This window comes from Falco cherrug, chromosome 1 (genome assembly GCF_023634085.1).
Source record: "Falco cherrug isolate bFalChe1 chromosome 1, bFalChe1.pri, whole genome shotgun sequence".
In the NCBI taxonomy this organism is placed as follows: Eukaryota; Metazoa; Chordata; class Aves; order Falconiformes; family Falconidae; genus Falco; species Falco cherrug.
In genome coordinates this window covers 108,112,726-108,130,498 of record NC_073697.1, presented here as the reverse complement: position 1 = coordinate 108,130,498, position 17,773 = coordinate 108,112,726, and the positions used below count along the sequence as shown (strand labels likewise).

At 38.2% G+C, this 17,773-nt stretch overlaps 1 long non-coding RNA gene across 3 annotated transcripts in view; it reads left to right on the top strand.

Moving 5' to 3' along the window:
- The window catches only part of LOC114016032 (uncharacterized), a 50,228-nt gene extending 32,669 nt beyond the window's left edge, over window positions 1-17,559 (top strand). For 2 of the 3 annotated variants that reach the window (XR_008730654.1, XR_008730655.1), the window contains one exon: window positions 16,817-17,559. This is a non-coding gene — a long non-coding RNA (uncharacterized LOC114016032). The remainder of the gene's footprint in view (window positions 1-16,816) is intronic. The other variant, XR_003560291.2, reaches the window with a different exon arrangement.
- Window positions 17,560-17,773: the final 214 nt, after the last annotated feature.

Below are 17,773 nucleotides of genomic sequence, written 5' to 3'. Positions count from 1 at the left end.
TAATTTCTCATTCTGAAGCCATTCCAGACCTTTGGTTATATCTGCAGCCCTTCCCTGAACAACCTGTAGTTGAACTTTCTGGGATGGGAGGATGAAAATTACATGTAGTGTCCAAGATGTAAGCAAACCATGGAGTTTACACAGCAGATATTCTCCAAGTATACAGCAATTCACTCAAAATAGAGAAAAGCAGATCATGGGGGTTCTCCTCAGCTGCATTACATATCCTGTTTGTTTTGGGTTTGTATTTTATCTTTAATGCTAAAGTATTCATTTATGCATAAATAGAAAACATGGCAGAAATTCATGCAGTATGGCTGAGATAACAACACTGTAAGAACTTTTGTATTTCTTGTAGACTGGGCAGACCCATCATTTGGGAAGCCCTTGACAGGGAAAAGTCCCTCACTTTGGTGTTGAACCAATATAATTAGCTCAGCAGAAAGGGAACTGAGCACTGAACAGAAATCAAGCATGCAAAAATTTAGCTAAGGTAAATGAGCTTGTCATTTGGCCTTGGTTTTCCCCACACCTTTTTCCTCATCATAATAAGCACTAATACATCTTTCCAACTACACCAGTTAACTGAATAAAAAAAGATGTTAGCTCTCCCTACCAGCTTTGCAACTCTGATGGTATGTTTCAAAACCTTATCCTTTGCATATACTCTGTCCTGTTTTCTGGATGAATGATTGTGCTGTTTCCTGAATGAGGAGTATGAAATTTCATTGCTTTACACAAGACATCTAAGCATGAAGTCAGACACAGTTCCAAGAGTTGAAGTAGTTAATATGATACAGAAACTGTGTGATTCTTTCATGAATAACCAGCTTGGTTGACAGGTCAAACCAGCACAAGAGATAACGGCATAGTCTGTTCACGGGTTGATCATAGCAAGTATGTAACTGAATTCTTTGAGCTGAATTCAAAGTTTTACTCTGCAGCAGGTCTGGGGAGTGGCAATGTATAGATGCAACAAGAATGGAAAGCTTTCAGTACAATCATGTGACAGAAAAAAAAAACCAACATAGGCAGAAGGAAAGAAAAAGTAGCTATAGCCATTAAATTGAATGGTAGATAAGGAGATAGCTTCTTTGGCTCAAAAATTAATGAACTATAGATTGCTGAAAGCTGGAGGAATATATTAGGGAATTACCATTTTGCTCTTCTCCAGGTATCCCTCACAGTCCCTGCATCTGTGCTTCACTCTCACCTGTTTTATAGCCCTGTTTCGCATAACCTTTTTTTTTTTTTCCTCCTTTCTGCTATAATTACGTAGGTTGTCTCCTTCTAAGTATTCCTTCTTCTGTTCTCTTTCCTTTCCTCCCCCTGCAATGAAAGTCCATGAGCAAGCGGCTGTGTAGTACATAGTTGTCAGCTGGAGCTAAACCATGACAGTCACTTTACTTCTGTCTATCATGTTATTAGTTCTTTTGATCTCTTCCGGTGTGTCCCATTCCCTTCTACTATGGCTATTCTAGTTACTGGTTTCCAAAGTGATTTACAGGTTATCCACAATATTTTCTAAACAATCTCTTTTTTTAGTGTTCACCATTAAATTTTAATTGAATGGCAACCGTCAGTTGGTTTTAAAGACAAATGCTAAGAGATGAGATGGGTTAACGTTTCAAAGAATGTGAGAGTCACAGAATGATATAAGTAACATGGGTCAGGAACTGTCAGCTACGCAACATGTAATGCATTGTGGCCCTGTTCCTTGCTGCTTATGTGCTGGTGTAATAAATGTGATTAATAGTAAACTGTTCCCATGAATTACCTATTGGTAGGTTAAGAGCTGTATGCAAAGTGGCATACGCTAATAATCCTCCTTGGGGAACATCGTATAGGGGGAACGTGGGGGACACATGGCATAGATCCTTCAGTAGTCTCATAATTTGTTTTACGTTCCTTTTCTCTCTCTGTGAGTCATGCTCATCTCCCTGTGACTTGAGAGTTCATCTTGGGATCTCATGCCATCTTTCTGTCTTTATGAGAAGGTGTGTATGATGATCCACCCTAATGGTTTCTGTTGCTGGCTGTGGCAGCATGTTTTATGATGGGTGTGGTACATTCCCATTTTCTCTGTTGTGCATGTACAGTATTCACCTTGCAGCCCCACCCGTGGCCACTCCCACCCTCCCACTGGGAATCGCCCACAGTAAGCTCTGTAATTACCTTTATTTGATCTGAGGAATGGATTTGGGAATCTTATTTGCACAGTCGTAAGCTGAGTATGTTAAAACAAAAACCAAAAAACTCTGAATGACTGATTCACTGAGCAGTGATGTGTTAAGTAGGGAAAGAGCAGAGTGACAGATAACCAAGTTCAGGGGCTGTTTAACTGAAGTGGTTTTGGAGTTTTTGCTTTGGAAATGTCTGACTACGATACATGTATACAAAGGGGAATTTCACCTGTTATCACTGTTCTGAGTTCTTAATGTTAGCAGGCAAAGCTGGTTTAAGTTACAGTTTTGTTTGGAACAGTTTCTGTTGGTTTTACATTGAATCAGTGCAAACTGCAGTTGCTACTTGTTTTACGTGTTTAGTCTGGGTTATGCAGTGTAGTTTACACAGGCCTCTAAGACTCTCAGTGAAGAAAAGAAATTGTATGCAGTCAGAAGTAATGCAGCACTAGTTCAAGCATTTTGTTTTTGGAAAAACCTTTGAAAAGAAAAAACCCCCCAAAAAACCCCCAAGACTCAAGCTCCTACTTGGGCTTCTCGAGATCAAAGGTCTTTCAGCATCTACTTAGCAACTAGTAACTAATTCAGCTAGCTCACAGAAGCACAGCTGATTTGAAATGATGTATTCTGCTGACACTTATTCCTAGGCATGCATGAAAAATGTTGCATATAAAGTAGTAAAGATGGAGGAACAGGTAATGGAGAATGATATTTATTTCTCTGGAGGGAACCCACCCTCAACTCCTAGCAATAGCCTTTCTGTCCACAAAGCTTAAGTGTAGTTTCTGTATGTGCAGCCATCAATACTGGCTAGCATGTTAAAGTATTTCAAACAGGAGTACAGGGGAATTTGGCCTGATAATTTGCTAAGGTTACCAGAAAGAGCTTTTGACAAGATGCTTCATCACAAGGTTTTAAGGGAACTATCCACTGAAATCCTGACTATTCACAGAAAAGGTCTTAGCATGAATAAATATTTGGTTAAAAGATAGAAAATGAAAGGTAAAGCTGAGTAATTGGTTTGCATGAGGAAGGAGGTCACCAGTGCTGGGGGTGATCTTTAGGGATCTGCTGAGACTTTGTACTGCTTAATGTATTCACCAAAAAAATGGGAAAAGAGGTGAAAAGCACATGACAAAATTTGCAGATAATAACTGTTATTCTGAATAGATATGATGAAGATTGACTGGGAGGAACAGCAAAAAGACATTATGAGATTCAGTGATGGGGCATTTAACCTTACAGATAAACCTAAAGAGAAGCACAAAAACCTTGTTTACTGAAAAAAATCCTAACTTCCTTTAAAAAGAAATAAAAAATAAAGGCACTTAGCTGACCATTAAAAGTCAGGAAAGAGTGGTGATGGATGGTTCCATGAAAACAGTAGCTCAAGGATAACAGCAATCACAAAAGTTAAATCAAATGTTAAGAATTGTGAGGGAAAACCAGAACAAGCCTAAACGTTTTTTCCATGATGCATTGCTGTCTTGAACAGCGTGCAGTTCTGGGTCTCCCCATCTGGAAAAGGAGACAGTTGAGGAAAGGGCTGCAAGTCTGATCAAAGGTCCGCACCAGCTTCCATATGTGGAATGACTAAGTGGGCTTTGGTCTGGAAAAAAGATGATTGATGGTGGTGAAAAAAAATGGAAGAGATATATTAAATCACAGGTGCTATGGAGAGGGTGAACTGGCATTGAATGCCAGAAACTAGCAAAATGTGGTGATTCTTTATTACCCAACGTGTAGCTGCCCTGTGCAAGCCCCTACCACAGAGTGCTGTAGATGTAAAAATTTGTATGGATTCAAGGGATGGCTGGACAGGTTAATGGAAAGGAAAATCCGTTGTGGCTTATTAAACAGATGGACAACAGCTCTGACTTAAGAGGTCTGTGACTTGCAAGCTATTGTTTGCTGTTTCTGTGCTTTTCTCCAGGCATTAAGTCTTGTCCATTGCTGGAAATAGGATACTGGGCTGGGTGGTGGGCCTTTGGTTTCACCCAGGATGGATGCATTTCAGTATCATGTGCGCTGCGTGGCACTCTGTTTTAAACACATAAACCCAGAGAATGTTTTGTGTTTCAATGCTATGAATTCCCTGCAGTCTAAAAGGTAACGTATTTCCAGAGAGTTGTAGCTACCTACCTGCAGAAGCAAGCACTTTAGTTAGGGAAAAGAGAGAAAGAAAAAATTTAGGTGAAGAAATAAAAAGGCAAATGCCTGATTATCCCAACACTCTTGTCTTCCTGCCCCAAAATTACAAAGTCATTCACACCCCAGCATCAAGTTGAGAACTTAGTTTTGTAATTTAAAGCATTGTCTTTGGAATGCCAGGAGGAGCAAGAGACAGACAGACTGAAGAATAAATGAGGGACAGTCTGGAGATTAAAGAACCTTATAGGAAAATATGGCCTGAGATTTTTTTGCAAAATGAATAACATACAAATACGTTAATCCTTTAGGAAAGAATAACTGCTGAGAACAAGATGAGATACAAGTGACTTGAAATTAGAAAGACTGAAAGAAGCGGGGAGAGGGAAGGAAAACTAAATCAAATACGGTGAACAAAACAAGAAGTCATGCATGAAGGCATTAAACTTCCCAGGAAGGATTATGTTGATTCATTGTAAGCTTTGGAAAAGTTAATGTCTGCTGTTAATATAAATACAAAGGAAGTTCCCCTGAAAAAGAGGGAAGTTGTGAGAGAATAGGCACAGTTAAACCTGTCCCTATTTACAGTTATAAGATACCACCAGCATAAGGGTCTCTAAAAACTGTAAATATGGACATACCTGACAGACTAAGTTGCATCAAAGTTCGTTCACCCAATTAGCCTTCTCTCCACTTTACTGCAAAGTGACCAATGACTGTTCTTCCCCTTTACCCTCCCCACTTTCCAAGTGCTCGCTCCTCTGCTACACCCACCTGTTTTCCTAATGCCTAATTTATTCCTAGAGTCTATTTCTGCTTCATAAACACTACTTCCTCATTGTTAAAAGCAAAAGCGGCAAGAGCAGCTATTTGATTTTTAAGTTAATTTTATTTAATTCTTCATCTATTTTAACTCTTTCAGGAAAATTCTTCAAGCTTGGTGAAAACTGTTTCTTCTAAAAGAAGACCAAAACAGAGCCAAGTTTCTTCCCTCAGTTCTGCTCATTCCTGGCTGTTTAAAAACACATTGTTCAAGCCAGCTTGGCAAAAGCTCACTGCAAAATTTTTGCAAAATAATGTAATTTGTTCATCTAGGATGAACTTTTTAGCCAGGTTCATCTGCCTTGTGAAATGTGAGGTGCTTTTATATTGATTTTTCATTTGGCCATTATCTGACTGAACAAGTACTAAGTATTTAATGGTCCCTGTGCTCAGCAAAACCACTGAAAAGAAAATGCACAAATTTGTGGTATGCATACCCCTTTTCAGGGGCTTAAGTGCACCTTTTCAGGTCTTAAATCTCAAAAGTATTTAATCAATAAAGTATCTAAGAAATGGAGACCGTGTTAGTAGTCTTTCTCCTGCTTAAATATTTTGACTCTTTAATGAATATCTGAAGCAACAGAGAATCTCCTTCAAGAGCTATTCATGCATTCAAAATAGGGTAGCTACTTTCCTCTGTTTGTTAACAAATTCTGAGTTCTTTCTGTTTGTGTGTCTATCCATCTACCAAGTTCACACTTTAGGGTAAGCATGTCTACTATACTGATAACTGAGACCACAAATACTCTTTTAATAATTTCTGTCCCAAATTACGGTTAATTAAAATATCTTACAGCAAAATGTTTAAAAAAATAATGAAAACCAGATTAAATAAATGACAAAAAACTAGAAAATGTGATGTTCACAGATTCTTTAGGAGAAATTTGGTTCTATTACACAATAAGTAGCTTTCCCTGCCTCTCACTTACAGCAAGGCCTCAATGACTTTAGAAAACAGAAATCTCTTTCGCCAGAAAACATGAGGTAATAACACCCTTGAAAGAAAGGATAGGAATTTCACAGAAATGGCAAACATCAAAAAACTGTGTATGCAGAAACAGTTTTGCAATAAACAGCCTGAATAAACAGTCTCTGTTTCATTGAGGAAGTATTGTTTAAGCAAGTGTATTGAATTATATACACATCCTTGATCCTGTTACAAAATTCTTAATAGAGATGAAAATTAGAAACAAGAAAAAGGCTAAAATTAAATAGTAATCATTTTAAGTCCTGCATTTTTCCCCTGTACTCATGTTGCATTTGACACACATCACCATGCAGCTTATGAAGCACAAGAGATTCCTCTTGGGAGATTCATGCCCCCTCTAACAGGGATTTTGTCCATTCTCTCCTTAGTGAAAAATTAACTGCTTTACTGAAATGGAATCTTACATTTTTGGGAGCAACTAGCTATAAAGAGGTTGAAACCATGCTTGTTTCTTCTCCTCTTAAAATATTAAATTTCAGTGATACATAAAACATAATTAACCGATCTAAGGGGATTACCACATTAAAGAAAGAGATGTAAAACTAAACATGTTACAAAAACCATTCTGTTTTCTTGTACATAAAACAATAATGCAAATTAAACTTTTTATAGGTGTTTGCTTCCAACGCTTAAAGCACAGCTGATAAAGAATATTCATTAAGGGACTAGAAGTACTGTTTTATATTATTGCTGACTTTGTCCTCAGAGAAAAAAGAGAATTGATATATTAAAATAGATTTATATTTTATAAAACCCCTGCAAATCTATATTAACATCGATAACAGCAACAGCTCAACATTTTACTTCCTCCTAAAGACCTCTATGTGTAATGTACTTTTTCAATCATTCCAGCATTTTAGCTTTTTCAGATTGACTGAACAAGTGTAGGACTAATTTTATAATATTATAGTATTTTGGGGGACTAACAGAACATAGTGTTACAGATTCCGTAGAACAAGAGAGATGTCAGCAAAGGAAAGCAGAGTTTTGAACAAAGACCATGTCGCTTGGAGGCCTTTTAGTTATTTACTTCATGAAGTAATGTCTTGACATTGAAGAAAATGTTTTACGTTAAGCTTTTTTGCATTCACATATTTATGCTCTCCGATTTAATATTTTTTTCCTGTTGTACCCAGAATTTTATATTGTGGTAGCTGTCAGTTATGAAGTGTAGAATGTGTTTTACAGTGAAGGAAAAGATTTGTGTCTGGGATTGGTTTTATCTGAGGCTGAGTGAAACGAATTTCTGTGAGAAGCTTTTGTCAGCTTTAGTTATTCTTTGCCGGTGAAGAGGCTGGCCAGCTACTGGAAACAATCTCATACCTTGCTTTGTCAACTTGTTGTGTGGTGACAGTAACTTCCTATAGCAGATCTCCTGCTATGGTCAAAGACCATTTTTCTCCATGGTTGGGAGTCTGTAGAGCAGAGCTATAAGGTTCCTGGTTTTCACGGCTATTGTTTCCAATTCATAACAAGATCTATATAGCAGAAATACCATTGGAAAGGTTCAGAGTCACAGGAAAGCTGAGGCTGGAAGGGACCTCAGGGGATCATCTACTCAAACTCACTCTGCTCAATGCCCGTTCAGCTAGATTAAAGTGCAGAGAAGAGTATCAGCAGGAAAACAGCTAAAATATAAAAAGCCCAAGCCTAGTTTCTTCTGTCAGGGAAATTTAAGCCCTGTGTCTGTTACAATGAACATGCATGTTTGTTTAAACGTTAAACATCACTAATGAACACATCATCAAATCCAACTTGCTAAACTAGGACAAAGGAATTCCTCTTCTGGGTTCTCTTTGTTTGGTCTTTCTGTAAAGTATTCCTTCTTTTATCTATTTCCAAGTTAGATATTGCTAGTTATCACTTTTTTAATTGTGATTCTTGGCATATCTTACATTTTTTGAGAAACTCAGTGCTGCTGGAATAGTGAGTGTACAAGAATCACAATTTTTATTTTGCCAAGAATGCATACTTTTGCATTGGTAGTTATGAAATAAAGGTGGAAACTTGATTCTTACAGTGTCCAGAACTATAAGCAAGTATCATAGATCCATCATACACTTATTCTTCAAAATTCCATGATGATAAGATTTGATTATCCATATTGTTAAATTCAAGGAGTTCACTCCTGGTCCATCCTACCTTCAGTTTCAGTATATGCATATTTCCATCTTCTATATTTTCACTCTCTCTTAAATTTTAGCTTAACAGTGTCTTTATATGTGGGCAATGTTATATGTGGGAAAATCTTCTATTCATCTATAACAGATCTTTTCCTATTTTTGTTGACTGTCTTATTTTTAAAAATTACCTTTTCTGTGGAGGCGTTCAACAATAAGGAACACCATCACTTTGAGCCAAATTTTGCAGTCCCCTTTGCCCTCCTCTTGAGCCACTCTGCACATATAAGTCAGATTTATCTGTGCATCTTTTCCCTGTTGAAAACAGTCCCCTGTTGTATTTTTATAGAGTCAGAGAGGAAAAAAGTTGTGACTGAATTATGCTGTGCCCCATTTGTTTTTTAGCTGTGAAGTTTGTCTGCTGAAAACTACAGCGAGCCAATGCATGACAAGTTAGGCTGCAGGAGCTCTCACTGATGTGAGGATGGACAAAAATCTAGGAAGCCATTACTAGATTACTAGTGAGTCTTAACCATTGAAAATTTTGTGAGGCAAGGAGTTTTTCCATACAAGTACAGGTATTTTAAGCTGTGTACTGAACTAATACATACCTATGGACAGTGAATTTCCATAGATTTAAATAAGTGGTATTATTGCTCAACACCTCGGAAGACCATATGCAGACTATCTCAAACAGAGGACCTTGCATTAATGGCTAATCTTGAAAACTGTGGTCCTAGTATGTAGTTTTTCAGTGCTTTGAAAGGTTCATGTGAAAGGTGTTAGACAATAATATTTCTTGTGCCTCAGCAAAACAGATTTCAGATAGCACAAACCTGACCTCAAACCCATATGGTAGCTCAGGTGCTCTCTAGACACTCTGCATTTCAAAGGAAAAAACCCATCCCAAATCTATTCCTGGGTGGAAAAGTAGGGCATACATTAATTAGTGACCTTAAAGCACAATGGAAAACTAACGGGGCAATGCCAAGACAGAGTATGAGAAATTCTGGAATATTAAATGATGTTTGCCTGTGATCTCATACAATGAAGAATATGTGTGTTCTCAACTCCCAGAGGACAGGGCTGAGGCTTTTTGACGTCTTCAAGTTCAGTGGCCCCAATTAATTTCATTCTAGTGAATTTAGAGAATCAGCTGAAATTACTGCAGAGCTGCAGGTCTTTGAGAATTCACTGAGTATGAGTGCCATATACAAGACTGAAAGGAGGTAAATATAGTGCCTGTCTTGAAACTAGAAAGTATGAGGGAATTACAGATGGCATATTTAACTTTAATTCCCAGAAAAGTATAAAATTAAAACCCCACCAAAATGCCAAACTGAGGAAACAAAAGGCAAAAGTAAAAGCTATTATAAATTTGCTAAGAAGAAATTTTCATACCAGTGTAGTTTCCCTGTATACTGGCCTTGCAAGAAATGGAGGTGTACAGGTAATACCGTTTGACATTAGTGAGGCTTCTATGCTGTCTCCCGTTTTGTTCTCATAAGCAAACCAAGAGAATTTATTTTAGATAAAACTCTAGGAGAGAGGAGGTAAAACTGGGTGGAATAGAGCATTAAGGGTAGTTCCTAACTGTTGATTGTCAGAATGAAAGGGTGTTTTGAGTGGATTTCTTAGAGTCTGATGCTGCTTGGTATTTTCACTAATGACTTGAGTGATAGACTAGAGAGGAGCACTAATCCAATTTGGAGACAGCATGAAGATGGAAGGCTTTGCATAGGTATTTAAAGGACAGGATAATATTCAAAAAAGTCAGGAAAAATCAATTGAAGAAAATAAAATGCAGTTCAATGATAATGAAGTTCAACATCTAGGCAGGAATATTAAACCCTGCAGATAGTGAATGACAAGAAGTGACTAGGTAGCAATTCTGCATAAAACGATCTTGAGTTTTTAATGGGTTACAAGCTGAACCTAAATCGGCCACATCATGCCGTAATGAAAAAGGCATACATGCTAGCGCGTATAAGGTGCTTACAGAAATACATTCTGTGAGCCTTGTGAAGTTAACTCTTCTTGGTCTTGGTAAAGTATCAGCTGAAGGTTTGTGTCCAGTTTCAGTCACCGCATTTTGAAGGAATGGACTCCAATTTGGAGTCCATAGGAGAGGAGAGAAAATGGTCAGATGCCTAGAAAATGTGGTTTATGAGCAAAGATTTACAGAATTAAGTTTGTTTAGTCTGGAAGAGAATTTATATTGAAGGACATTCCAGCACTTTTTTTCCCCTCTCATTTGCTCTTCTTTTCTGCAGCTCGGGAGGACAGTGCCTAGCTGTTTAATTATTCCAGCTGGGAAAATAGTAAATTATTTCCTTCTATGAATTACTTACATTCCTGGGAGAACAGGTTCCTGTCTAATATTTCTGGCATCCTACCATTTGCCCACAGAGGGGAATGTTGCAGGGACCTGTCCTGGCAGGTCTGTTGAACCAGCAGTTAAGAGTTTGCAGGGCAGGGATACCTACCCATTCCAGGAGTAAAGTACGGGCTAGGTGTGGAAGTTGTAAGCTGACACTAGATGAGCTCCTTTGAGAGGCTCTAACAAACTGGTGAGGCAGCAGTACAGAGGGAAACAAATTGGGTTAAAATGACAGCATGTTTAGCTTCATTACATGACTCTGATGGAACCTCACCCTATATGCTTCATTCATTTCTGAGCACTTCACCAACAGAAAGATAATAATGCTGTGGATTGCAGTAGCCCTGTCTCATCCAAACATCTTAAAACGATTTTACATATATTTACTAAGCCTCAAAAGACACTGTTGAGATTTGTAAAGGCTATACAAGGATCACTTTACTAACCACACATTTAGCAGCTCCCTTCAGTATTTGGCAACATTTAACAGGGCACAAAGAATGCAGGTTTCATTTAAAAATGTTAGGGAATTTAGGTAAAATACATATAATAATCTTCTGTATTATTATCTTGTTTATATAATTCAAAAAGTAACATTGTTGTTCTGTGGACAACTCTAAAGGTCTTGCATCCTGAACAAAATAAAGAACAATTTATTCTGTCCCAGCTGTTTGGAATATATGGCTCTTTGAAGTGTTGATCTGAAGGAAGAATAGTGGCATACAGGCCACTTGAGAAGAGCGTGTTTGCAAGAAGCTAGCAAGCACAGCATGCTGCATTATAGTGAGGGTTCTCAGCTTTCTCAGCATTATGGAAGAAACCCCTGGTAATATCTTACACATGACCAGGAAGACTTAGTTGCACAAGAGGTGTGCAAAAAATGAACGGTGTTGTACAGGACTTAATTGATTTAAAAGAAAACAACGAAACCCCAGGATGTTTGTCTATGGGGTGAGGAGCCAGTTAGGGAAGTAGCAGAGCAGCTGGCTATGGTTATGAGGGCATGACTTGAATTTATGTTTGAAATGTGGCAAAAGGGCTAATTATTTCCCTGATCTTATTAGAAGTGGCATAGTGTCTTTGATACATAGAATTGGCCAAGACTTTGCTTTTAGTCCCTAATGTAAGCAGTATCCTGTTGTTAGCACCATGTTAGGGGATTGATTCAGTAGTGACTCAGAAGAAAGAGCAGCACCTCACAGCTCTGCTTCCTAAAGTTGACAGAATGATGCCATTCTGATGCCATTAGTGGGCTCCTACTCAAGGTACTCCAGCCTCTTTCGACCTTGCTTCTAAGAACTGCCACCTTGCTTTCAAATCTTAGCTAAATGAAGAAATGCCTTGGAAAGATGTGGCACTGGCCATGCTCACAGATGTATGAGAGGAGGATTTTATTTGTACCTCTAGCTTAATCTGCATTATCTCCATAATAAATCTCTTTGTGTTTCAACTGAATGATTTTGGAGATGCAGGAGAGCAGAGGAGTTTTTGACCCAAATCATAAAGCTCAGGGTTTCTGACTGATAGAGGACATGGCTACAGTCAATCCTATCTGCTTGCAATTTATCTCCATTTACACTTTCTACGGCTTATAGACACTGACCTACCAAGTACTGTTTTGCTTCTGCCCCATCTGAAACAACAATACTTTTCCTTGCTTTCCAATGGACACAGTCAGAAAGAGCCAGCTTCCAAAGTTTCTGCATGTGGGGTGTAAGCTGCTAGAATATTTTGCATCTGTAATTGTTTGGTTTATAGGCAGGACAAAATAGTACATGTAAAAATTCTCCATTATATACTCTGCAGTGCTTTGAGTCCCTACCTTTTAAAGGCTAAGTACATGGTGGTTTGGGGTTTTTGTTTATTTGTTTGGGTTTTTTTTGGGGGGGGGGGTTGCAACTTTATGCATTTTAAATTTTATTGCATGGATTACTGCAGAACTTCTGACTTCAGATCTGTCTGTGGTCACTCTGGATTGTAATCAAAGACTCCTTTTGGTTCTAATGTGAATCAATTGTCAATATTTTTTGCAGGATTTTGAAATTTCTGTTTCAGATTTTTTGGAGGCTGTATCACTGTCTCCCTGTCCTTGGTCATTTAACAGCCTATGAAACTTATGGGATCGATTTTGTGATTGAAAGTAGTTGTGCATGACACCACTTCTTGTGTTAAATTTCTGGACTTTGCATCCAAAGAGACTGGAATGTTGTTATTGTGGTTAATGTTTAGTTTCCAGAAATCCTAAACAATTATATTTTCTTTTTATTTCTGTTTTTTACAAAATAGATGCTCTGAAAGGACATAGTGAATTTTCTGGGTTTTATTATCTGTCTTTCTCATTATCCCTTTCCAAAACTGTATTTGAGCAGCAAGCTATTCTCCTAGAAAAGCCTGTTATTACAAGGAATGGATCAGAAAGACATTGCTTCATGTAGATGACCCTCGTTCTATGCTTTCCTCTTTTTACCTCAGTGTTCTGCAGTAATGGCAAGTGTCTTCATGTGCTCCTGGCAGGTTCCTGTACTACACCTATCACAGTGGCATGTAGATATTTCCATTTACTCCCCGGAGTACTTGACTGACTCCTATCTCAGTAACTGACATGTGGCTCCAGTTATATCTAGGAACACAGCAATATTATGGAAGTATCTGTGTTCATGTACAAGCCAGTACTTTCTTTATAACATCTGAGGTGAGTGTAGATGCTCAAATTACCAGGATTAGTCCCTTAGTTCATTTACTTTCATTTATTTCATTACATTTCATTACATTCAAACTACTTCTACCCATGTTCATCTCCCCTCGCCGGGATGTAGGGTAAACAATGTGCTTTAGTTGCATGTTTTCTTGGCTGCATATATAATACAGGGTACCAACTGGCTGAAAGCAAACTACACAATCCTTTACTCCTTAAGAAATACGCACTCTAGATATTAAATATTTTTCTTCTATGCTCCTAATTAGTTATGAAGAAAATACATGTATTTTCAGCCTAAAGCATATACAGTTCAAACTAGCTTATATCAGTATTCAAGCTGGATACATATGATTCAGGTAAACCAAACTGAAACATTTATAGAATAAAGCCTAATTCCCCAAGATTTAATCTGATGTCCAGTAAACTTGCAGGAGGGCCAAGAGTGAATGATGGCTAGTTGTTATTTATTGGTTTGATAATTATTGTGTTTGTAACACAAACAGTTCCTTTCTTGCTGGAAATCTAACAGTCTGAAACTAAGAAGTGAAAAGAAAGTGATATACTGCCTGCGCGTATAAGAAACAAGAAACTTGTGTATAAAGAAACAAGTTCCCATTTGCAGTTCTCAAATTTAGTAATTTCTGCAGTTAACACATCCTAGCTTCTGTCTGGATGTCACTTGAGTCACCTTTCAATATAGGAGTAAGTCCAGAATAAAACTTTTATCTACTACTACAAAACACACGAGGCAAAAGTAACAGGTTTAAAACAGAGGCCGTAGTAAAAGCAAGCTTGATATCAAAACATAAATTTCCCACATTTTTGATTTGTCATTGGCAAAGTTTGAAACAAATCCATTATGCATCTGTGAGACATGAGACTTCCCAATTTTTTTTTTAGAAATACTTTTTTTGGTTTGTCTTTCTGTTGTTTAATTTTTTTTTTTTTTTTTTTTTTTTTTTGGTAAAGGTAAACACTTCCAGCTTTCTTTGTAACTACGGAACAGAAAGTAGCTTAGATTAAGCTGGTATACACCGGAGACAAGAAAAGCTATTTTTTTCCCTTTGGGAAATCACCTACAGTCTTCACTTCTCCCAGTACTAGACCAATGGATCTATTAACTTACCTGGTGTTTTCTTGACTCCTTCTCTTGCTGCCCTTCACTTGCAGCTGATAAATACCTATAGGAGTTGCTGAGGAATGGGATGTAGCTGCTGACCTTCCCCTTCCCTCAGCCTAAAGTTCTTCAAAGTCAGCCTCAGGGACTTCAGATTAAATAGATGAGCCAAGGCAAAAGAGTTCTGCTCCCCCTTCCGTTTGGCTTTCACGGCTGAATTCTAAAAAGCTATATGAAGTTGTCAGAGGTTTCCTCTTACCTTTTTACTGAAGCAAAACGGCGTGCTGCTGCTCCAGGACAGGATTAGGTCATTCAAACAGCCCTGCAGAGAGAGTGGAGGCTCAGCGGTACAGAGTCTCCAAAGGCTGGAAAGATCTGATCTTACATCAGGTGAGAGAAGGCAGCTGGCTAGGCAAGCCAATAATTATGATATCAGCTCTTGTTCGCCTCAGGCAGTCCTGCATTTAATAAGAATACAAATATGACTAAGCTGCAAGTTTTTTTTTCCTTATGCTCTCAGTAATTCTTCAGAGAAGTTGGGCAGGTATTGAGCTCTAACTGTCTGGAAAGAGAGTGCTCCCTCTCAACCTCTCTGTTTTTCTTTTGATTTAAAATACTCATCTGTTACTGTGTTTTACAAACTTATTATCCACCTGTGGTTATTAAAAACACTCTTTCCTGGCATGGATTTTGCCATGCTATCAGAAAGCATTCAGCTACCAGAACTTGCATTTGTTCAGCCTCAACTCTCACAATGGAAAGGAACTGTGGCTCCACCATAGAGTGTCAAAACATGTCGTACCATTTAAATGTAAGAGGAACACTACAAGACCAGTACACTCAGGGTAATATTCCTTCCCAAAACCAGAGTGCCTTAGCACAGTCATAAAAATAGAACTAGATTGGAGGAGTGTATGCATTTGTGTGGGCATGTATGTATATATATTTATGTGGAGAGGTTTGTTTTTTGTGTGCAGATATGTAGAGAGGAATATGAGTTTAAATGTGCAATTGCAGGAATATGTATTTCTGCTGCCCTTACCTGGCTTTGGGCACACTCTACAGTCCCCTACACAAACCTGATCACACCTACTATAATAATACTTACCTACCTCATAGGGTGTTGTGAGGATTAATTAATGTTTGTAAAGTGCTTTGAAGATGAAAAGCCTTGAATGAGTGCTAAATATAATTATCGTCATTCCACAAAACAGTAGAAACATCTTTGCGGCCCCCAGGTTATTGTATAGGTACACCCATGTTTATCTCCCACGATTATGGTAAGATACTGAATAAGGTCTTGAAGCTTTGATAAAAACATGCTCTCTGCTTTGGAGGACATATTTATATTCATGTTAAGTTCATGCTATTCATGAAGTTTTTTTGTGATTCCTGTTGCAGAATGCTTTACCAGATTTGTGATAGAAAAGCTCTACCACAGCATCCACGTGTCATAATAATAGGACTGGCAGAAGAAAAGACATGTTTTTACCTGTGATGAATTATTTCCTACCAAGAGTCTGCCTGTTTGATTTTATTAGATCCATCAGGAACTTCTGATACTAGAAATGAAGGCTTTGTCAATTTATCTGCTGGATCTTGTAGAGATAGTGGGCATGGAGTGTTGGTGGATATACTCTTTCCTGTCTGGAAGATCTTGGAGATAGTGCTGGATAATTACTTATCCTTTCCAAGGGCTTTCAGATTTGGTGTTCCTCAGGGTTACATGTCTAAAGCTGGTGGGGAAGAATCTGAGATGGTTTGGGCTACACACGACGTCTTTACTTAATTATTCCCAAATTCTGCACTACCATCCATTTACGATTCTTACTCTGATGACTGAGAGAGATAAATCTGAGATGGTTTTATGTTAGTAACTTAGGCACAAACTGCAGTTGCCCAGAGACAAAGTAGGCTAATGGCCTGATTATTAACCCAGTCTCTGTAGCGAGCTTTGCAGCCTGCACTGAAATCCAGACTGCTGCAGCTATGTAGTTATTGGTACCTAAGTTAGCTAGTTTAACATTAACTTGTTGGGTGTGTTTACTTGAGCTGGCGTCACAGGTCGATTGCAGTGCAGAGATAAGATCCTGAATGAAAGTGAACCACTGACTGTCAAGCATTATCTCTTCTTCCCTGGGATTACTATCAGGAGGAAATACCTAGAGGAAAGGGGGATGCCAGTACTGGCTTCAGACTTTTCCTGTTTTTACCAATGTGTATCACAGCCTTATACCAACATCTACTTTAGTGAACATAAAGAGCACAACTCACCTAGCAGCACTGCTTTGTAGTATTTCTCTTTCTGAGTGGCAAAATAGTTTTGTAGAATTTAAAGTCTGTATTTTTTTTCCTTACAGCTGTCTTGCAGCCAACTTGAAGAGTTTTGTTCAACTAAAGCAGTTTGTTCTTAAGGAGATGAAGCCGTATGCCACAAGCAAAGAACAGAAGAGATCAAGAGGCTTACATCAGAAACAACTTAGTTTTGTTAGACACTTAGACACAGACTAGAATACTGTAATAAGTTAACTTTATATCTCTTCTTGGTCTGAGCTTTTACTGAAAGACTGAGGTGTTTATTTGGTGTACTGGCAGCTATTCTAAACTGTTGAATTCTGTTCCCAGATCTGATCTTTCGTTTTTCGGTTAAGAAGAAAACAAAACAATTGCAGCCATCAAGGTTGCAAAGTAAATATTCAAAATGCACGTCAGTAGCACCAATTCAGTGATGTCTGACTGAGACTACAGTTTGAAGTAATAATGTTAGCAGGTGGAAATGGTTTCTATCTGCTTTCATGAGACCTCAGCTGCCCAATGAAAATTACTAAAGTGGCAGTGCTGTTTGGTACTTCCATACAGGCAGTACTGCAGCGGGAAAAGAAATGACAGTCTGCATAACTAGCATGACTGTCTTTGTAATATGCCCAGAATGAGCGGCTCAAGAGCCTGCTTCCATATTTGTTTCCTTTCCTTAGGGAGAGTCGTCCCGCATGATATGCTTCCTGTAGTGCAGTATTTTTGTATCTTGGATATATGTGGCTATTTTGTAATAGAAGTTGGAAAAATATAAATATCTTTCCACAGTTTGATCCTTGTCTCAGAAGTTTTTCCTGGACTAGCTAGTGCTTTTCAAAGCAGAGCACTGGAGGTGGATAAGCTGAGCTCAAAGGTGTGCATGACACTTCATGTCCAACTCAGAATGTTTGATCAATTTTAATATAAAATGTTCTTGGGCTCCCTTACATGGAAAACCACTGTTGACCTCGTTATAAATTCCTCCTGCTATTTAAAATTGGCAAGAACCATCTTGTTGATCT